Source organism: Thunnus maccoyii, chromosome 22 (genome assembly GCF_910596095.1).
Source record: "Thunnus maccoyii chromosome 22, fThuMac1.1, whole genome shotgun sequence".
Taxonomy (NCBI): domain Eukaryota; kingdom Metazoa; phylum Chordata; class Actinopteri; order Scombriformes; family Scombridae; genus Thunnus; species Thunnus maccoyii.
The window spans coordinates 20,270,490-20,294,168 of record NC_056554.1 but is presented as its reverse complement, the minus strand read 5'-3'; the positions used below and the strand labels follow the sequence as shown (position 1 = coordinate 20,294,168).

At 39.1% G+C, this 23,679-nt stretch overlaps 1 protein-coding gene across 5 annotated transcripts in view; it reads right to left on the bottom strand.

Moving 5' to 3' along the window:
* Window positions 1-23,679, bottom strand: part of col4a6 (collagen, type IV, alpha 6) — a 134,266-nt gene that overhangs the window by 63,322 nt on the left and 47,265 nt on the right. The gene's annotated exons all lie outside the window — the stretch shown is intronic.

Genomic DNA, 23,679 nt, shown 5'->3' with positions numbered 1-23,679 from the left:
TGAGAGGATTTCATGCCAACATGTCCAAGATGTTTCTTAACAATCTCATGAATGAATGATTTCAACTGTATAGTGTGTAAAAGTGGTTCCAAGCCACTAAACAGATAAAGCAGAGAAGAAGACAGATGTTTACAAAGAGGTTGTTCATGCAGAAATGTACATCATTGTAAAATACCAGGAAAACCGACTTGGCTGTGTTCATACATCCCGTCTTATACGCTGTAAACAAACTCAATCACACAGCGTTTGTAGCTTCTAAACTTCAAGTGAACTGCAGATTGACCTCTTGTGTTCAGGGTGGCATTCCTGACATATCTACGCAACATCACGCAGTGCTTTTAGACTTTATAAGCAGCACACAGAGAGAGCTTTTATAAGCCGGCGTATGATTGGCAGAAGCTCATAAATACGAGGCTCTTAAAACTTCAGAACGCCGTCTATTCGCGTGTTGGTGGGAGGCTGACGGATCGCATACTGAGGGGAGATATGTGCGTTTTTTTAATTGTCTTCTGAAATATATGACAGATACATGTATGAGTCGAGCACTTCTGCGTGAACATATGAGTATAAGACGTATCATATGGGACCATGCTTTGGGGGGGTCAAACTCAAAGGTCACGGCTGGCATTTCAATGTGATTAGTGGCTGAAAGGGTGCCGGCGGGGGTGGAGAGACGTGGAGGAGGAGGAGGAGGAGGTGTCGGCTGGGGTCTGACGGAGGTTAAGGGGACGAGGGTAGATGAGGAGAAAGTGTGCAGGTCAACGCTTAAATTCGATGAAGAGTGCGGAGTGTATGTGCGATTGTGTGAATGTGTCTTCATATTAAGGAAGGTCAAGGACCCTCCTGGACCCCTGTGAGGAATCATGAGCTGGTCTAGTTTAGATCTAACCTCAGTATTAAAAAGGGCCTGGGAAAGCAGTGTGTATCCCATGTAAAAGCATCTGAGAAATATTTATCTCAAGAGGGTCAACAAGACGGCTTTAAACTGCAATCTTTGGTATTTTATCAATTGATGTATCGTTATTATATTCATATACAGTGAATCTACTGTGCTTGGAGACATCCAGATCAACATCACCTTCCTTAGGTTCACTGATCACATGATCTGCAACAGGTGTCTACCGTCAAAGTTTATTTTAGTTTATTTTAGCAGCCAATAACAGATCACATATATATATATTGACTCATATGACTCATTTAGGTTTCACTTTCAACATCTTTAAGCAGCAAATGTTGTGAACAATGTCATATTTAAGAACTAAAATCTAATAGAAACTCACATTTTGCCAGATATGTTCTATTTAGTTAAGTGTAATTGACAATTATATTCATTACTGATTCACCTGCTGAGTATTTTATAATCTATGAATCATTTAGTCTATAGAATATATATTATATAATAATACAGTAGTCAAAAAAGACAGTTAAAATTCCCTAAAACCCCAAAAAATGTCTTCAAATGTCATGTTTTTGGTTTTAAATAACTTCAAAGTTAAGTCAATTATCAAATGTTTGTCAATTACTTTTCTGTAGATTGACTGATTGGTTGATCAGCCAATCATTTCAGCTCTAGACTGCATGCATTTTGTACACTTGTGGCTAAAAATTATATTTTTTTTGCTCTTATCTTGACATTTTAATAATTTCAAACAAGATCCAATAAGGAATAAGCTAACAGTCACACCTGTCCTCGATGATGTAACCAGTGCCATCTAACCTAATAACGTCTGTAAATGACAAATTAATGTACATATTACTTATATTTTCACACAAAAACGCAGCAGTATGCTCCATTATCTATGATATTGTTTGCATATGTTAAAAAACATAATATCTAAATGGAGTATAGAGATAAAGAGACAAGAGATGATGGAAATCAAACAAACATGACTCTTTTTTCATTAATAGCTCCAACAGCCTTCCTTCCTTCTATCCTGCAACACTATTTATTTGAAAATATACATCATATATATTCCTTTATGATATTATTATTATGTAAGGGAATTTCAAAGTGGACAGAAACTGGTGAGCATACTGTGGTAGTAGAAGTTAACAAGAAGAGGGCAAAGATTACAACTGACAAAAAAAAAAAAAAGAATAAAATCAAAGTGGCACCTGCCCAAGACGGCAGCATCAATTACAACCATCGAAGCTACAAACAAAGAAACACAATGGAGAAGGAAGAGAGAGGAAAACATACACAACAAGGAGAAAGCAAGCTTGGCACAAAGCAGGGAGAGAGAGAGAGAGAGAGAGAGAGAGAAGGAGGGGAAAGGTCAGTGGTGCTGGTCCTGCTTTCTTCTCTCTGATCTCCTCGACTCCTCTAATCACAGTGACAGAAGGAGGGCAAGAGAGAGAGAGAGAGAGAGAGAGAGAAATTCAGGTTAATGGAGGCAGCGAGAAAGGGAAACGGGGAGTGTTAGAAAAAGTGTAAAAGAAAAGAGGGAGCAGCTCGAATTAAACTTTTGGCAAAGAGGCTAAAGAGACAAGAAACTAAAAATAGAAGCGTTAAAGGTGCAGTGTGTAAGATTTAGTGGCATCTAGCAGAACAGACTTGGCAGATAATATTCATAAATATGTCTTAATTAGTGTAAAATCCCATGAAAAACCTTGGAATATGAGTCCTTTATATCTACAGAGGGAGCGGGTCCTCTTCCACTGAGGCCACCATGCTGCACCGCCATGTTTCTACACCGTAGGTTCTCCTAATGAGAGGGTTGCAATCTGCAATCTCACCACTAGATGTCACTAAATCTTGCACACTGCTCCTTTAAAGGAACGCCAAAAAAAAAACCAACAAAGAAAAACAGAAAAAGATTGATTCCATCCCATTCTTCAACTCTATATTATGTTACGCTTATTATTTTGGTCTGTTATCTTCCTTTTGTTAAGGCCTCGACTATCACCCAATCAGAGCGGGCTGCCTGCGATTGTTATTGGCCCCCTGAGATCCATTGTTCTGGGACATAATCCAGCCTCCACCTGAGCGAGGAGGAGATGTGCTCAGACGCTGATCCTCGCTCAATTTGCACTGTCCACACCCTGTGTTAAAAGTGAAGGATGATACGGGCAAACAGATGCTAAGCCAGCGCCCGAGGGAGAGCCGACGCTGTGTGATGTGGTGATAAATACAGAGGGAGGAAGACAAGAGAGGACGCACGCACACAATAAAGAATTATTAGAGCAGGTAAACAAGATGCAAATGCAATAGGACACGTGCATTTGGACATGTCAACACGTGTAATACTGCATGAGTCACACTTATATCTTTGTGACTGAAACAAAGCCCTAAAACTGTGTGCAGCATGTAGAGGAAGACAAAAAGCAAATGAAGAAAACAACACATGTTCAGCATTTAGAAAGAAATCTTGCAAAGTGAGAAAACACAACCAAATACAAATAACACAGTAATTTTCTGTAATTGGTTGTGTTTTCTAAATTTGCAGCACTTCTCCGTATCTGTAGGGCTTTTCTCTAATGTGTTGTGGTTTCTGTATTTGGTTGTCTTTTCTCACTTTGCAAGATTTCTTTTTCTAAATGCCGAACACATGTGTTGTTTTCTTCGTTTGCTTTTGTTTTGTCTATTTGCATGTGTTTTCTAAGTTACAGTACATTACGCGCCAAGAAAGACCAGACAAAACATAACCACTTTCCAAATATGTCCTCACTTATAATGTCTAAAACGGGCCCTCATAAAGATAGAAGTACAACACGCACACACACACACACACACTCATGGCTACACTCTCCCATTGACAACAAAGACAGTCTAAAAAAGAGGACAATGAGCTGAAATCCTGTTCTCTTAGTGTGAGAGCTACTTGATCATCTCATCATCTTACACACATTAAAACACAACCTGAGTGTGTGTGTCTGTGTGTGTGTGTGTGTGTGCCCTTGTTCTTGCCCTGTAGTATCATCATGAAACAGTACAAAAAAGCTCAGTTTAATAGCTGTTGTAAAGCACACAATCTTCCTCTGCAGATGGAGTTTGCCAAGTTTTCATGCAACTGTAGATGGACCAACTCCATGTGTTGAGGAAGGTAGTGAGACATAACTGAAAGCTACAGAACAGCTGCTAAATGGACCTTGTGGTGAGATTGTTAGTGAAGAAATTATGCAAAGTCAGACATTTTGCAGGTCTTCGCATCTTCAAAATGCTATTTTGGGACTGACTTTCTTATAGGATTTAAAGTAAAGGGTCAGTTCACCAAAAACAACCATTTTTCTCCAGATTTATCCGGTGAGATTTATTAGATATCTGTCTCTGAGATTCCTGCTGCTACTTCAATACAAGGAAAGTGAGTAAAATGTTGTTTGTGCTGCTTAAAACATTACTTTTGATAAACTCAAATACGACACGTCTTCATAACCCACAGAGCATGCCATGAACAGTTTTCAGTTTTCAGAACTATTTTCCAAAGAGATATGTCTAAAAAACTGTTAACAACAAAAGTCCAAAGTAATTTCTCAACACTTTGAGCAGCACAAACAAACATTCACCACCATATTGGTACGAGTTTTTGTAATTTGGGTGATCTGTCCCTTTAAACCGAGGTTAAGGTCTTGTGCATGGTTACACAGCACTTAACAGAAAAGCACAATGCTCATAATTTGCATACATTCACTGACATACAGTAACGTGATGGAACAGGCACATTCCCGGTTGTTTGCATGAACTCAGCATGTGTTCACACACATCATCCTTTCTTTCATTCTGTCATCCCGGCATTAACCAGCAATATGCGTCTTTCAGCCTCGGCTAATGTTCCCCAATCAATCTCCGCTGTTTGCTCATACTTTACTGTCCAAACACTTCCATGTGCGTCTAAATTAGACTCTCAAAAGCCGTCTGTAATACCTGTCTGCTTAAACCTCCTGTAGTTCATACACGTGAGAGTGGCAGCTTGTGGGTACCGGCTGACGTCTGGACTTGCCCGTTCATTCCTATTGGGTCTGTTGATGTTATCCGGATGAAGGTTGAGTCTAGGGTTACCCTGTATAGGGTACATACTAATGTTTTCTTTAGCAATATGGCCGAGACAACATTGCGTGATGTGACAGGACAGTGAGATAAAGCTTCGTGTGCTTTGTATGCTATAGCATTCCTCACTTTTAACATGATGCTGGTGGTTTGCTTTAAGGTTAGAAAGGCGGGGTTGTGATATAGAAGGAATGTGTGATCTTCAGATTGGAAAACGGACAAGAATGCGCCAAAATATCTATAAAACATCACAAGATGGTGAAAAATGCCCATCACACTTTCCTAAGGCCCAGTGTGAATCTCAAGATGTCTTTTTTGTCCGACCAGCGGTCCTAAATCCACAAATATTCCATTTATTATAACGGAAATGCAGCAATTTCTTACATTTGAGAACCTGGAAGCATCAATTATTTGACTTATTTTGCTTAAAAACTACTAAAACGCCACCATACCAGGTGAAGAAAAATAAATAAATAAATAAAACTCCACCAACAAAATCAATCCAAAGGTAAAAGATGGGTGCAGTGAAACAAGGTGTCTTATATTGGTGTTATGGCAAACTCTGTTTTTGTTAGCAATGAATTGCCTGTTTCCACAGATATGGAGCACAGCAGATATGGAGTTAGCAACATTAGCATTCATCTGGAGTTTCTAGCAACATGTAAGTCCAACATTTATTCTCTCTTTAGCTCTGTTTTGCTCTCCAACAAGTCTTGAGGGAAATATTTAGCTCTTTAGCTCTTTAGCTGCTGTGTTGACAAGCTAGTCACTAACTTTGTCTGTTTTCTGAACCAAAACAGTTCATTTGTGGGCTGCAAAACCAAAACAATGAGCTCAAAGACCCTAAAATTCTTTATAAAGCACATCTAGCCATTTGATCCACTCTAACTATAAAAATATTGATTAGTACACCTATTAGCAGAATCTACTGCTTTACAACCTAAAATTGACCCTTCCCGCTTCCCTTACTACATTAAGTACTGCAGAGGAATCTGTTAAATCCCCACCCTGTCAACCAGCATGGGAGAAACCGATGGGAGAGGCGGCGTTTACTCCAACACCTGTCCTGTCAATCAAGAATGTCATCGCACAATACAAAACCAATGGACACGCCGATTACTTAAAGGAGGAGCCACTGTCAGTTTGTAACTTCACTGGGATCCACTGAGTGACAGCGAGGGCTGGAATATGGATTTGGATCTACTGTTTGACTCTCTTTACATTTCACCTTCAGCTGAACTTGACACTGAGGAATAAAAGCAAGAGGAATGGGAGTTTATGAAAATAAAGAAAGGCAAAGGTGGAGACAAGTTCAAAAAAAAAATATGACCTTCCCTTCTTATCTCCCTTCCCTCCCTTTTTCTTTATCACATCTCTTCCCTGTTTTGTCTTCCGCTCTTCCTCTCTACTTCTTTCTTCTCTTCTTTTTTTTTTTTTTTAAAAAAATTCTCCCCTCCTTATCCAGTCCTCTCTTATCATACCTCGACCCTCATTCCCTTCCCACTCGCTCTGTCTTCTCACTCCCCTTCATCATATCCTTCCTCTTCCTCTCTGGTCCATCTGTGACCCTGACATCCACCACAGGAGACTAACCAGCTGTGTTTGGGCCTCCAGCGTTCCTCGTTTACTTCTGTTTATTCCATGCTGTGTGTGTGTGTATATATATCGATGTACAGTATGGATTGTATAGAAGCAACACACTTGTGTATGCATTCGTGGACATTTGAGGCGAAAGCAAAACTGTCAGATTTTTGAATGCATGTTTATGTCTGAGCCCATCTGCATGCTTTGTGTACTTTAAAACAAGCTCACGTGCATTTCTGTCTGTGTGTGTGTGTGTGTGTGTGTGTGTGTGTGTGTGTGTGTGTGTGTGTGTGTGTGTGTTCCCTCGACTGGGCCACCCAGCTGGAGTCAGGTCTTCTATAACTTGGCCAGACAGCGGAAATTTGTGGCGCTAAAATGTACCCAAACAGGACGTTGCACATAACCAACTGATATGTCCGATGGCTGCAAGAGTAAATAAAGTAAACCACTGTTGGTGGCAAATAAAGTGCATAAACCTCAGAGGAGGGGCTTTCCAGAGATGCAGAGAAGACACTTTTATGTTCACTGCATTTTTTAAACTAAAAAAACAGTTTCAAAGACGTTTTGTACAACATTTAAAACTCAATAAAAAAGACATTTACTCTGTAAATGGTAAAAAAAAAAAGAGCAGAATATATTGTAAAATGCCTAAAACTGAAGTTTTTCAAAGATTTTTATTCATCCTTAAAAAACCCATATCAGAAATTTGAACGTTTTTCTTAAACTCATGCATACTTTTTTAACCATTTTCTAATCTTGTTGCATGGTTTCAGCTTTTTGAATGTATTTGTCTTATCTTCCTATGCAGCCATTAGCTTCCATTCACTTCTCAATCAATGCAAGATAATGCAAAGCAGATAAATCACTTCAGTTGCGGCTGCAGAACCATGCAAAAATTATGGAAATTTGCAAAAAAATCAAAATGCAAATTTGATCTAGCAAGCTTCTAGAGTCTGCAAATTGATTTCCATATCTTTAAACCTTTAAAAAATGAATGGAAACCAATGGCTGTCCTGAAGGAAAGAGCGAGCACTGTAAAATAGTCATCAGTCAGTAATTTACGTATGATTTGCAGTTGGAGGCATAAACTTAGAAAAACAATGATATGGTCCTTTAACAGTTTATATTACATCTGTCATGAACTTAAATCCCTCTTAGATACGTTCTGCACTGCATGTAAGCAGACAGTAAACAGTAGTGCATGATGGAAACTTTCCTCTGTACATTTCCCAATCTTTTAATCATGTTGAGACTGACTTAATGTTGTGAAATACTTTAATATCACAGTCTCTAAATCCAAACTTGCTGTATAATGTGGCTTTCCTGTCAAAGTAAAAATAAACTAAGATTTAGAGAGCTAAGCTCCTTCCAAATGCCGTATCTTCCCCTGACACAGGAGACAATTACAAAACATACAGTATTTTACTTGCAAGCAAAGCACAGAACTAACATTGGACGATGTGTAATTTTTGGACTTATCCAAATGACTGGAAGGGAAAAACTTCACAATCTCTGTGATTTAAAAAAAAATGTTACCTGTTTCTACACAGCTACAGCTGCTTTTGGATCAAATCCCAAGTGGATGATGAATTATAAGGTATGCGAAATCTGATCCAATCAACACATATTCTACTTCATAATGTGTCATTAATCATTTTGAATTGCTTAGAGCTCACCTGTTGACACATGAAATAAAGGACACACACACACAGATGTGCGTTAAAAAAAAAACCTTTCTTTCCGTGTTTCTGTCTCAGTTATCGACTTATTATGTATTGAGTTATCTTTTGTCAGAGTCCAAACTTGCTCACCTCTAATATGCAAATTCTGCCCAACCAATGAAATCTCTGCATCAGCCAGAGAAAAAGATCACAGCTACCTTTGACACCAGCATGACACAAGAATGTAACTGGCAGCTGAATATAAAGGTAATTTAAGATTTAGAGAAAGTGCACCTGTGTGTGTCCTGCACAATACCTGATACCTGATACCTTGACATATAACTGCAACGATACACAACCCAAAACAGCTTTTACCAAGAAAACTCTGCACACCAACACACACAAAATACTTTCATAGTAATATACTTGCACTTGCAACATACATGTAGTGCTGAAATGATGATCAAATAATCATTTAAAGGGGATGTAACATACTTTTTCTCTCATTTATATGCTGTTATAATGTCAGATGTCTACATTAAACATGGCAAAAGTCCCAAAACCTGACGTAAATGTATGTAAAATACTCCCTGCAAGTCAAGTCCAGGGCCATTTTACTTCAGATAAGTTTGTTCCACGTGTTGTTTGTGTTGTCCGCTCGCATATTTCAGATCTGATTCAAGCTCGAACATGTACAGATGTATTTGAGAAGTTTATATTTCGAGTAAAGAACAAGAAAAAGAAGCCAACTCAGAGTACTATTGTTTGTTTACGTAGCCTCCAGAGCTGACATCAGGAGGGGGGGCCTTAAAGAGACAGGAGCTAAAACGGCCTGTTTCAGACACAGGCTGAACTGAGGGGCTGCATAAAGAGCCAGTATAAGATAAATAAGGAGTTTTTTGAACTGTAAATCATGCAAAGATATTCCAGTCGAGCCCCAGAATATAAATACAGACCTGGAAATGTGCATGACACGTCCCCTTTAAGTCATTTATCAAGCAACAAGAGTCCACAGCCATGCAAACAGCTCTGTGAGGCTTTAAGCTAATTACTAATGATAGCATGCTAACGTTAAAAGTTTGGAGGAAACCCTTATCCGGAGGGAAACATAAATCAGATTTCATGGCAATTCACACAAAAGCTATTGAGACATTTCACTCATGTTGGCACTTCAGGAAAAGGAAGGTGAACATAAAAGTCATTGGGATGAATCATCAATGAACCGTGAACATCTGCAAAAAATATCACGGCAATCCGTCTTTGTAGATGTTGAGATATTTCAGTCTGGACCAAAGTGGTGGACCGAAACACTTGGGTTGTTTTTGTAGACCTCGTTATTCATCCATTAATCAAACTGACAATGAAAAATAATTGTTTGTTGCAGCCGCATAAATAGTATACCCACAAACACATGTACAACAAACAGAAATTTGTACTTGCATGCATGTAAAAACCTGTATTCGTTGCTGCCTGCACACACACAAACACAGATCCTTCTTTCTCTGTCCTCTGGCTAAGGATTCTACAGTCATGATAGAACAGAAACTTTGCTATTAGACAGGATTAGGACTTTATCTGCCAAGCCTAGTTGGCTCTATCTCCCTTACTATACACCCCCACCACCCCACCTACCCTTCTCTTTTATTCCTTCATGAACATAATTAGAGACTTAAGGGGGGGAATTTAGCAAATTTATCATGCCTTTTAATAACAAAATGAACCGGGGCGAGAACGGGCACGCACACACATAACGGGAGCTAAGCAACATGTTTTTGCTAATAGCACTGGTGCTGGTTTATGTAGTATATCCTCAGGTCCTGTTATTTCAGCCCTGCCCAGGTCATTAAGTGTATCTCTAAAAGGAGATATTATCAGTCAAAGGAGGATTGATCTGCGATGCCAGAATGTTCTGTAACCTCTGTAATAACCCATTCTGCACCATTACACGCCTCGACTCTTTTAATGACCTTTAAATTATAGGTCAGGTATGCATCAAGTGACTCAATCATGAGTTCGCAGTTTTTTTTTTCATGTCCACAACCCTAAAGTAGATAATGATAAATCTTAAAAAATGTTAATGTAAGTCAGTTAAGTGCAATACAAGGAGTGCCCTCCACTAAATTGAAGCAATGCTTTGTTGCGTAGAGTAAAAGAAGTTGCAATTTAATTGATTTTTACTGATTTTTATAGCAATAAATGTTTGTTTTGTGATTGAATCACCCTTTAGGTAATGATACAGTAGATAGATGTCGTTACCAATAGTCGTGTTAACCTTACTGGAGCCTTGGCACCTTTTATCTTCGGTTCCTTGGACACCACTTTGAAAAACACTGACAATAAAAAACATCAAAGGGAATGAAAGTAGATTTTATCTTCTACTTCTCAAGTGAACTAAGACATCATGGCACAAACATTTAGACTAGACTAGATTTTTCCAAAGGATCCTCTCACAACATGTAACAGCACCACCCAATCAAACAACAAAAATACTGTTGCCCTGCCAACCAACACCAATGTCACCTCGCAGGGGGATCTCCGAGGTCACTTGATCTCCCCCCTTTACGTCTTTTACTGTTCCAAATTTAGACCCCCATCTCAATCCTCCTGGCAGTATTCAGACCTCCAGCCAGGTCGGTGTCTGTCGGGCCACATCGTCAGAATATGAGTTTCCGTTCTGGGTTTGGTTTCTCTCTGGCCTGCTCGCTATATATCAACTCTGTGTGCATGAAAATAGACTCAAACCACCAAATATAGATCAGTGTTATCACTTTTTAAGTGCATGCAAGGTCGAACAATCCTTACAGAGGCTCATCTGGAATCAGAATAAACACTTTTTTTTATCAGATAGAAGAAGCAGGAGAAAATACTTCATTTTTAAGCCTCTATGAGCTGATAAAATATCTCACCAAAGGAGACAAACAAAAATCAGAGACTTCCATACTGGCGATGCCAGCATGGGAACATGAGAACATGTTATGACAATCACATAATTCTTTCGGCAATTGGTGCAACCATAAAATCGGGATTCCCCCGGGTTGCAAAGTTTTTCCATCACCTCGACAATTGCTCCTTGAAACGATGAATCACCACTTTAATAGCCCTCGGAGATGAAATATAGACTGCACAGTCTAAATTTATTCAACATAGACTCAGACACACTTGGAACAAACCACCTGAACTCTCAGCGTGCCAATAAAGGCGTCCTGCTGCCCACTGGCAAAACTGGCGCAAACCTTATGGCTTCACACCAGCTCTATGATGTCATCTGACGGCTTAGAGACGTTGTATACAGCAAAAAACCAACAGTCGGTACAGACAGAGACAAAAGAAGAGACTCAGGTCGAAGCCAAAACAAACTGTAAGCCGCTGTCCGGACAAGAGCGCAGACAAAGAGGGCGGAAGAGCGATCGATGGAGCAGATGAAGTGTGTGTTAAGATGTAAATCAGTCATAAATTACATGCCAACATGTGCTGGGAAAGGAAGGAAATTTGGTGACTGGTGGTCCTGTTTTGACCCGGATAAACAGTAAAATCTATGGTGATGAAAACTAAAAACAAAAGCTGTTCTGACTTCGTTCCTGAAAAGTTGAAAAGCTGAAAAACAAACAAACTACAGACACTTGGTTAGTCATGAGTGACAGTACAATCACAAGAACTAGCAGACGTCTGCTTCACGTGTGTGATTATTAAAGCTATAACATGCAACTCCTGTAAAACAGCTAGCATCATACTCAAGACCAAACCACTGAAACCACTACTGATTTCGATTAATGCAGGTATTGGAAGCGTGCTAGCTTGTGAGTCAGCCATAGCGACAATCTTCCAGCAGCTAATGCTATGGTATGAGAGGAGAAGTAGACCAGAAGTGTGTTCTCGTATTGACTGATAGCTGTAAGCTTGCACCCATGACTTTGGTTAGAGGGTCGAGGCTCCCTTAAAAACCTGAGAGGGGTTAAGAGTATAAAGTGAGTCTCTGTTCTGTTCAATTCACTGTCATATATAATGAATAAAAACAGCAAAAGGTCACATTTGAGAGCTATAAAATGGGGGGAATTTTGATTAATTGAATCCTTGCAGATAAAAACAGAAAACGAGCTCATCTGCACGTACTTTCTGTCTCAAAAGATTCAAAAGATTTAGCGACAGCAGAATAAAACAAAGGCAGCGATTGTTAATCCTTCTGTTATCTCCTTCTTCTAATTGTCTCGTTCTGTCTTGGCAGTCAAAGACGCGTACATATGAATTGAACCCCTGGGCCAAACGCCGGGAACATCCCTCCAGCCTGCTTCATTGTAAGCAGGTGGATTTGTGGTTCTATGAGTAAACATCTCTGTTTGAGCATCTGGGTCTGGTTACGTCCTGCAACTGATCTCATTGTGCAACATCTGCTTGTTTCACTTGTTTCTAGATTATCTTCCTGATAAATCACTTCCCCCTTTTCATGTGTTGATAGAGCAAAACTCTATATCTGACCACGAAATGTTTAGACAGAGTTTGACAAATTAGAGATATAATGCTACACCACAACACAGTACTTATAGCAGTTCAGAAAAAACAATATTTAAACCATAGAGGAGAATTTATGATTTGATTTCAGTTAGCGTAGCAAAGTAGCCACAATGCAGCCAACAAGACATATGGAGTTAAAGCTAATATTTACAGTATAAATCCCTATTCTAATAGCGGAGGATCCATTAGTGTCGTATAATGTTAGCATGAGTTTATGGAGTATGAACAGAGCAGAGGACTGGAGCTTCTCTCCCATTATGGTTTATTATTCACTTTAATCACCGTCAATAAAACTGAAAACAATAAAAATGGATTTCTTCTTATACGCAAACCAAACAGACAAGATTTTTACCACGAGACATGTTGAAGGAAAGAAACCAGCTTCTAAAGGCTTTTAGTTGTGAACACATACAGTAAACACTTTACAAAAGATCCGACAACATAATCTCCTATAAATCAAATGCATAACCAGTCAAAAGCGCTAACTTAAATGGGAACAACCAATCACTATCCGACACTTCAGCAAGGTCAAGACAGACAAATTCAGGACAAAGCATCTCACTGCATCCCAATATTCATGTAATCTTGTCATTTTTGGGGGTTATCCATGAAGAAAACAAGCTATTTTTTAATATAACTTACCCAAAAATACTATTATAGACATGTGATCTGTGAGAAATAGTAAATGATTACATGATTTCAGTGCCCACCTTCTTGATAAGTGCTATGATAATGACCCTTTTGAAGTGCATTAAACACCCGTCGCCAGGAGGGGGATGAGGTGTGTTTGAATTGGCGGTGGGAGGTGGATAAAGATAATGGATAAAGAGAGGGAGTACCAGAGTGGTGTACACATGGAGGCAGAGTGTAATGGTGGGAGTGATGGTGTGAAAATAATCTTGTGATGGGAGGAGGACAGGGGAGGGATAAAGATGGAAGAAGAGGAGCCCTTGAAAGAGGAAAAACACCCCCCAAAAACCAGATCTGGTTTCACCTGGTGTGATTTCTGTTTTGTACCTCGGAGGGATGTGTGTGTTTGTGTGTGTGCACGTAAAGGGATCAGGGAAAGAATAAAGACATTACACATATACATATACAGTATATGGAAAGTATATGTGTGTGTGTGTGTGTGTGTGTGTGTGTGTGTGCTTGAGTACTTGTCTTATAGCTCACAATAGGGCAGCAATTACAGCTCATATTTGAGAGGGCAGAAATCTGAGATACAGCTAATGTGGCTCAGAAGAGCAAAGAAACTTGTCACATATCACATAGCTCTGTCCTTACCCAGAGGCCTGCAGACACACACACACACACACACACACACACACACACACACACACACACACACACACACACACACACAAAGTGCTTCACCAGTGTAGTTTAAGGTTTCCTCTGAACAAGAAGTGTAAACCGATCAGTTGGTCCCTATAGATTGAAGTGAAAGAATAAGTGCTCCCTAATACTGCTGTGTGTATAAGTGTGTATATATGCATGTGTGTGTATGAGAAAGAAAGAAAGAAAGAAAGGAAGGAAGACATAAAGACAAAAAGACAGACAGAAAGATCGAAAGTTGGACAGAAAGAAAGAAAAAAATGAAAGAACAAGAGATTCTTCTCTTTTTGTGCATATTTTCTATTTTACCAATGTATCTCTCGCACTATGTGAGAACCTGACACCAAAAACAACACCTGAATTAATGTTTTAGATCACTTTATTTTCTTTTCTGATATCACATTTTCCTCAATTCCATAAGACCGACACCAAAAACCAAATCTAGGTGTTGCCAGTTATTTCTAAAACTAAGAAAAACACCAACAATCGACAAGAATGAGCAAAAACAGGCACTTTAACAATACTAAAGGATTTTACAGTGGACTTTTCCTTTAAATTCCCACGTCACCACGGTTACGCCAAACTAACTACGTGCCCGAATCCAACTGAGCTGATAACAGACGGAGCTCTCTCTTATTGTCTAACTCTCATACAGATTGTTTTTGTACAGCTAAGCGGACCTCTTCCACTGAGCCAAGGTGCACCTCAGGTTACCTCACCGTATCCCGCCGCCCTGCCAACCAAACAACGCCTGGCACTGCTTCTCTGGCTGCCAACCGCTGTTGCCAAGGAGGCCCTATTTTTAGCAACGGAAGTTTCCCTAACAGAGGTGCAACTTCACTCCTTTGCTTTTTTTTACACAGTTGTGTAAATAGAGGGTTGGTGAAAATTTGGACACATATTTCAGGTGATTGTGAGTGTGTGAGGTGCATTTTAGGGCGTATATTCATTCTGTCATTGTGTGTTTGATACCTCCCATGTTTGCATACTGCTGAATTCAACACCTGCAGGACTAAAGCAAACACAACTCTGGCACATGTTCTATCATCCATCACTTTTATGCTTTACTCCTCCAACTGTAGTCAAAGCACAATTGTCAATCCAGTCTTTTGTTTTAAAAACAACGGGACGTTTCAGGTCCAAATGAAACTATTTCCTGGACTGTGCTTGTAGAGCTGAAGATATGTTGTCACTTATCAGTCATAAAACACTAATGAAGCTGTTTGGATCGGTGTCAAAACATCTTAAACTCCACAGCTACTGTTGGATTGATTTCAGCTCAGTTTGACGTCACTGCTATTTGGATGACTGAGATTAATCTGCACACACCCTTTTCTGTGCTCATGAAGACCATAATATGTGCTTAAAAGCTCTGGAAAAAAAACAAGTAAACCCTAAAGTTTAACTATGGAAGGAAATCATTATATCAGCAACTGAAAACTGAATTTTGATGCTGATTTCTTAATATTTATTCATTTGACTTGATCTTTCTGAATTTATGTGGTTTCAAAAGTCATTTTCAAGATGTGCAATTTCAAAAACTTTATTACAAGTGTATATTTATTTCAGGGTATATTATTCAGGGATAATATTCAAAAGCTATATTCAAGTTGCCCTATTTCAATAAGCTCAATTTAAGTTCAGATGCTAAAATCCAAGAAAAGACATAGAGGAAAAGCAATCGATCCAATGATTTGCTCCCATCAAACCTTCTTACTTATTTAAGAGTTTAAAGTATACTGACGCAAGTTGAAATAATAAAAAAAGACACAACAAAGCATAAAATTATAAAGGGCATAATGTTATGAGGAGGCTTATTTGTGACTTCTATCTAAAAATATTAAAAAATTCACAATATTAAAGATAAATGCAGACAAAGTGAAGAAAAAAAAGCATATAAACAGAATAAGACTCAATTTTTATACAAGTTCTGTTTAAAAAAAAACAAATTTAGTGAGTGTAAGGAAGGAAAACTAAATTATAAGAAAGAGAATTATTATATTTTATACTAATTTTGGTAAAACATTAAGGAAAAATGCAGTTTAAAGAAAAAAAATACACAAACTAGTGCCTAATTTGACTTCAGATAGACCTCTGTTATGCCTCACTTTCCTTCGACCACACCTTATTTAATTCTTCGGTGAGTCAGCTCCCGTTGGCAAAACAACCGCAACCACAAGTCTGATTAACCTTTTGTTGTGGCTGAAGTTAGTCTATCTCGCCAGACACCTTTAAACTCTTCCTCCTGCCTTTAAAAAAATATCTAATCAGCAAATTTTTTTGAGATTTATGAGACAGACAAAATTTCCTTCTGCTGAGTCATTCTCCATTGGTCCATCAGCTGTGTCTACTTTATGAATTGCCTGTGCAAACACTTCAGTCCACATCAATAATAGAGCGTGCATTTCACTGTCACCGCAGTCTGCTGGTGTGGCCGCTGTTGATGCTGCAGCAGCCAGTCAGACATAGAAAAACCACAGAGGTTAAGTAAGGAGCTCTGATTCATCGCTATAAGTGTGTTAAAGGAATCTGAGCATGTGAATCCCTGCCAGTTCTGGACGCTGACCCCGACCTGAGGGTTCATATTTTGGCCACAAGGGGCGACGGAGAGAAGGAGACGAGGCAGACAAGTGCATCGTTTCCCCCACCTCCCGTCGTCCGATCACAAACAGAGGGGAAATTCCACTCGCTGACCCTGAACGCACACACACACAAACACACACACACACACACCTGGGAGAGCCTGCGGCGACCACAGTCCATTAAATTTCACTTTTACCCTCCTCACTAACAGCAGCAGCTTCAGCCTGTTAAATCTCCCTTTATTATGCTGACTAACTAACTTGGCTGCGGTGCGGGAAAAGTCTGTTAAAGTCACGTAGCACGAGACGGGGTGGGGACGGTCTGGAGCGCATCAAAGAATATGTCTGATGATGGGTGGTTATGATCAAAGGTCTCTTTTGTCTTCCTCTCCTCCGCAGGGGAGGTCAGAGGTCAGGGTCAGTCTTAGAGCTGCACCCAGGAGCTGGAGAGAGATTCGGTTTCTTGCTCAAAGACACTTCAGCAGGGTGGAGGCAGACTGGGTTTGAATCTACATGATCTGGCCTCCTCCCTGCTGCCTGTGTGGACGGTGTAATTTTATAAAATCAAAGTTTATTTACAGTAAATTTACTCAAATTCCTTAAATATGCATCTTCAGCATGTTCTGTCTATGAGTTTCTTTGAATTGAATCATCTGTCTGATTTTATTACCAAGAATTTTAATGGTTTCAACAAAAAATTCACCTTGTTTCTACCCTTATTTCTTGTTTTTATGCTAGGAGATAGATAAGAAGAACGATTATTAGCTTAGCTTAGCATAAAGACTGGAAACAAGGGGTAACAGCTAGCCTGGCTCCTGTCTAAAGGTAACAAAATCCACCAACCAACACCTCTAATGCTCATTTATTGTCATGTTATGTTGTTTAATCTGTACAAAAACTGAAATGTAAGAAATAGGCACATATACCTCCATAAAACCACAACAAGATATAAGACATTACCTGAAGAATTAACTGCTTCCACTCTTTATGCTAAGCTAGGCTACTTCAGCTTCATATTCAACATGCAGACATGAGACTGGTATCATCTAACGCACGGAAAGATCATCTAATTCTCTGCCAGAAAGTGAATAAAGTGGATAAAATGTCAAATTACTTCTTTAAGAGGAATCATCATCTTTCTTCTAAAATATGAGAGAATGATACAGAGCTCACATCTTTAAAACTGATAAATCTACTAAAAGAAACTAAAAAACAGGAGTGTGAGTGTGATATATGCATTCACATTTCTGCAACAAAAGCTTACAAACACTAATTTCTAGAAATTGTAACTTCTCTCCCATAAAATCTCCTTCACAGGCTCCAGTGACTCCTCTGATAAGATGAGAGCTGTAATGTTAGCAGACTTGTTGCACAGTGTGATGTCCTTATATGGGAAAGACATGTGACACCTACTGTACTCGACATGCTTTCTGAACTTTGTGAACTAGTTTTGAGAGATTATTGCAACTCTAAAAAAAAAACCTCCAACTGTAAGATACAAACAAGAGTTAAAACAGTAAAGTCTGCTGAGTGAATCTTCTCAGTCTGATGTGTCAAGGCCGTCTTGCGGCACAGTGAAATGTCCATAAATGGGAGCGTCTTGCCAAAACACAGGGTAATAAGCCATTAGACACAATACTGTACAACGCTGGACAGCATCCTGAATGACCTTGGGATTCTTCAGACATGAGACAGCAGGACGGCCCTGTTTATATGCTTTTCATTGAAAAAGTTGGTCTCTTCTTTGGTGGTGGCAGGATTTCTTGTCTATCTGATCATTTTCAGTACAGTGAGTCTCAGAAACACACCTGTTATGATACATTTCTAAACTATCTGAAACAGCCCTCTACCCTTTAAGGTCATCAGTTGTTAAGTACAGAGCTGGAGTCAAAGCCTGGTTAGCCTAGCTTAGCATAAAGAGTGGAAAACAGGGGGAAACAGCTAACCTGGTTCTGTCAAAAATACTTTCACCATTTAAAGTTGTATCTTGCTAGTTTAATCTATACTCAAGCTGATTTAAGAGCTTTGAACAGAGCCAGGCTAATAGTTTCCCACTGTCTACAGTTTTTATGCTAAGCTAGGCTAATCACCACCCAACTCTGAGGCTACTTAGCACAGACATGAGACTGATATCAAACTTTTCATCTCACTCTTAGAAAGAACAAATTAGCTTCATCTGGATTCAAAACTGTGCTGCTTTGAGGCATGATTATAGACAAACATGGTTAATATTGATCACAAAGGGACACTCAGCCATGTTTTATCTAAGAGAACTACCTGGATTTTTTTCTTACATCACAAAAAAATACATTTTAAAAGGGTTTTATGTAACTTAGAAGTTCAAAATATGTCTCATCCACTGGAGCAGAGCAAGCGTTTGTAACAAGGCATGTGTGGGAATCTCTAGAGAAGACAGAAAAACACAAACACACAGTGTAACCAAGGTGAGGGCACTTCTTCTTCGTGCATAGTGGAAGTAGCCTGTGGGCAGGAAAAAAAAACTCCCAGCTATGCTATAGACTCCCTCCCTCCTCCCTCCTCGCCTCTGTAGTCAGTCAGCTTTTCATCGGCTCTTAAAGCAGCACGGTGAGGTTAAAATATCACCCTGACGCTCCCTCTTTTGTGTGTCTTTCTTTTGCTCCTAAACACACAGGCGTGCACACATTTCAGTGTAGGACTGTGCATGTGTGTGTGTGTGTGTGTGTGTGCGTGCGTCTAATGCATTCGTGTGACATTGTGAGTGCGTGACAAAGAGACACAGAGACAGAGGAGAGGCAGGGATCGGTGAGAGAACAACAGAGTTACCTACAGACTATTGGACTTTGATGGGAACCAGTAAAATACACCCTGAAGCTGTGAATGGGACAGACAGACAGAAGGGAGTGTGAATGGGTAAAATGTCCTCTCTCTGTGGTAAGACAGAAAGTGAGGGAACTCAATTATTCCTAATAATACATTGTGACTTTGTTTTTAATGAAACTGTACTTGAAAACCCACTGAACACATGATGTATCAACGTGTTTTCTTACACATGACCATTCACAACTTTAACCACTTCCATCGCTTTAGCTCAGATCAGTTAGTTCACTTTATTTCAGTCCACATGAGTATCCAGCAAACCAAGCAATCACGAGTAAAAATTATAACTAAATACATAGATTATCCACTGAATTACATGATTTAGATAAGCTGTAAACAATTAAAAGGCCTGATATTAGTTCTTTTACCTCCAAGTAGCAGAAACAAAAGATTAAAATTGAATCTATTGGTTTATTAAAGTTCTTACTTTCCAATTTTACTCGGTTCTAGCACAGTTCTTTCACTTTTTCTTCATTTAACCTTTTTAAATTCAATACAAAATCACAATGTGTCAAAAACTCTAAATATTCCAGGTCGATTTCGTAGCAAAAGCACACATTTTGTTATGATTTATGGTGCAGCCATGAATAATGACCACATAGATTAGTGATATAAAGAAGTTTCAATGAAGCAGACGCAAACAGGCCACCTAAAAACAACTCATCTCCCATCAATTGATAGAAACTGTAAGGGTAATAATGGAAACACAAGAGTTCAGGGGATAAATTTGGGCAACCTGCATCCATGTGACTAAAAGCAGCGCAAGAGAAGGTGGATCATTGCATGTCTGTGGAGACAATTTGGTTGAAAAAACTCAGTGCTGATACACTTTAAAGTTTGCCTTCAGGTTGCAGCTTTGAAGAAAAGAAAGAAAGATTAGAAATGGAGACTTCAGACAATAAGAGAAAAGAAAGCAGTAGAAGATCTTTTACATGATGGACAGTCAGGGGAGGAGCGGAGGAGGTCGAGGAGTGAAGAAAGAGGTGGAAATTTGCTTTCTATTTTTTTTTTATTTTTATATCCCGCTTGAGGGTTTCTTCTACTAAATCACCAAGTTGTCGACTCCCAACTGAGACACTCCCTTAAGTTATGACACATAGACACACACATGCAGACATAAAATAATGAGAGAGGCGTTGCAAAATGCCTTTCTATCAATTTGGGGGTCCTAAGGCGATGTGTGTGTTTATGTATAGGTGTGTGTGTGTGTGTGTGTATGAGTTAACATGTGTGAAGAAGCAGCTCTTCAGATAAATGCACACGGAAGCTGTGGTTGTGGTTAACAATGATGAAAGTAAAGCACTGTAGGTGACATCATTTAAGGCGGTTTAAGGAGTCGCTGCGGTTCCTTCCTGTGGCTCGCACTTTAAGGTGGGTGATGCTGACAATGAGAAAGGAAGTTGCGGATTAAAGAACTAACACAAAGAAACGCCACCTTAAACAAACATTGCAGTTTTTTTGCCTGAACATCTGTCATCTCGGTTTAACAGCTCAATGAATTGAAATACCGATTGCGGTATGGAGTCAATCATGATATTAAGAGCTTCTTGGCCTCAGAACAAAACTCTTCTTTGTGCGTCATATTTTGGAGTGACGCATGTTACTTAGGAACGTAACTGTTTTGTGTGTCTTGTCTCAGAGCAAAACTCTTATTTCACAACAAAACTGCTTTACATATGTGATTTGATAACAAAATGCATCTTAATGAGTGAAACAATGCTTTTCACATATGATGTAGAAAGAGGAAAACACTCCTTATTTTGGACAGAAACTCTGCATTTGTATTTTGGAGGGAAACTTCTTTGCACTGTCTTTTGGAGCAAAGCTCTTCTTTGCACTTTGTATTTTGGAGGAAAACTTCTTTGCACTTTGTATTTTGGAGGGAAACTTCTTTGCACTTTGTATTTTGGAGGGAAACTTCTTTGCACTTTGTATTTTGGAGGGAAACTTCTTTGCACTTTGTATTTTGGAGGAAAACTTCTTTGCACTTCGTATTTTGGAGGAAAACTTCTTTGCACTTTGTATTTTGGAGGGAAACTTCTTTGTATGTTGTGTTTTGGAGCAAAGCTCTTCTTTGCATTTGTATTTTGGAGGGAAACTCTTCTTTGCACTTAGTATTTTGGAGGGAAACTCTTCTTTGCACTTTTGCACACACAAATTCTTATCTTATTTAGGAAAAACACTTCTTTAGGCATCTTAATACAGAAAGAATCTGTTCTTCATGTCTTATTTCAAACTTGTTTGTGCCTCTTCTAACTTTTCTTTTTTCTTTCAGACGGCAGAGAAACAACAGACAGGAGTTTCTGGATTTTATGACTAATCCAGACATAAATCATTAGGTGTATCTTTGCTTGAATGAATACGGCTTTTGATGTTTCAGTTAATGGTTGTGGTTGCACTGTTCATCTCAATGTGCCTAATTTACGGGAAGTAATGTCCCAGAAAAAAGGCTAATTCTAGTTAAACAAAGTCAAAAATGACTTGCCTAACCAAAGCCTTTAATCTGATTGATGCAAAAAGGAAAGAAATACACGCGCTGAACAGTTTGCATGCATATTTTAGCATGCTACAACAGAGCTGGAGCAACCCCAGCAGCCTCTGACAAAGACAGGAGGTAGAGGCGATGGGTAAATGTCTCTGGTACCTGCAGGCAAGACTGTGTTGGCATACTTTTATTATTAAAAAAACATCAATCTGAATCCCATAGACAAAGGCTTGCCTGCAGTAACGTTCACTATAATAGACACAGCAGAGTTTGGACTTGGGGGCTGATTTTTTGCTTGTTTTTTTCATCTAGGAAAGGTTATGAGCTTTGGCATGTTGAAGCAAAATGAGTGTTTGACAATATCTACTCGTCCAGACAGAAATGGTACATGCTTGCACGCAATGTGAATACAAATATGAACGTAGAGGTTAGTTTTGTGAATCTGCACATCAGTTTTCTTCAATCAAAGTTATGGAACTTGACATTTTTTGGTCCAATGCAGTGAGTGGATTCTAGCATTTAAACCTTTAAGTCCATGCTGAGGGGCGCAGAACCCATAATCAGTGTTTCTCAGCACCAAAACAAATGCCTACACATTTCTTCTTGGTGAGCAGCTTCTAAAATAAATCTGCACTAATGTCAACGTATATGTAATGGAACAGCTACCTCCATGCTAGTTCCCACTATACCGACAGTGACAAATAAATGTGTTTCAACAGTGATTTTCTGCTGTCTGCATCCTGTCAGCTCTTCCTTTATATAAGAGGGATTTACTATCCTCCCCTTTTGGTATCTAGGTGCACTGCAATGCAAGCAGCATCCAAGTATCTCTTCCACATATACCATGTGTAATTGAACAGCCTCCATCCTGAGAACAAGGAGCCAGTCGAGGCCATATATCGCGCTCCACCTACCACATACCGCGTCTCAGCCTGCTGTATCCATGTGAAAGGCACAGGCATGTACTAAGAGATATTTAGGATACTTGGCAAAAAGTTGGGAAACATTGCATTGCACTTGGATACCAAATGAGCTCCGTATACATTACATACGATGTGAGGAGTCACTTAAAAGCTGCAAACAAAAATGTATCTGTAGCCTTACAGAGCTCAACATCCAAATGTGACCCTCCTCATGTTGTAACAAAAGTTAAATGTTTCCAGAAGCTGCATATAATAAGATGTTGTCAGCTGATATGTGGATGTAACTGTTATAATTATAGAGATGGGTTTCTTACACAGGATAAATGTGGCTTCGGTGTTGAAAGATAAGATCAAGCAAAAGCAGCAACTGACCCCATTTTTAGGGGTTATTATAGAGATGCCAAGTCAATTGCTTTTTTCCATCCAGTTCTTTGTATTTTAGTTTGTATTTTTGCATTGAAAATATAAATATATCAGCAGTATGTTTACTCAAGTATTGTATTTCAGTACACTCTTGATATACTTGTCCTTTACTTGAGTTTCAAATAATCATTTTATGAAATTTGTTGCGTTGTTATAGATTAAATAACCCAAAGGTACATAAAGCAGTTAAAGTTAGCTCCATCTTTAACCAACTACAACACAAGTTACATCTTTAATACTTGTAATAGAGTATTTTTACTGTCAGACTGCTACTTTTACAGCTTTTATGAAGCCTAATCTGCTCATCAAATGACTCCACATAAGCTCCTGAAAA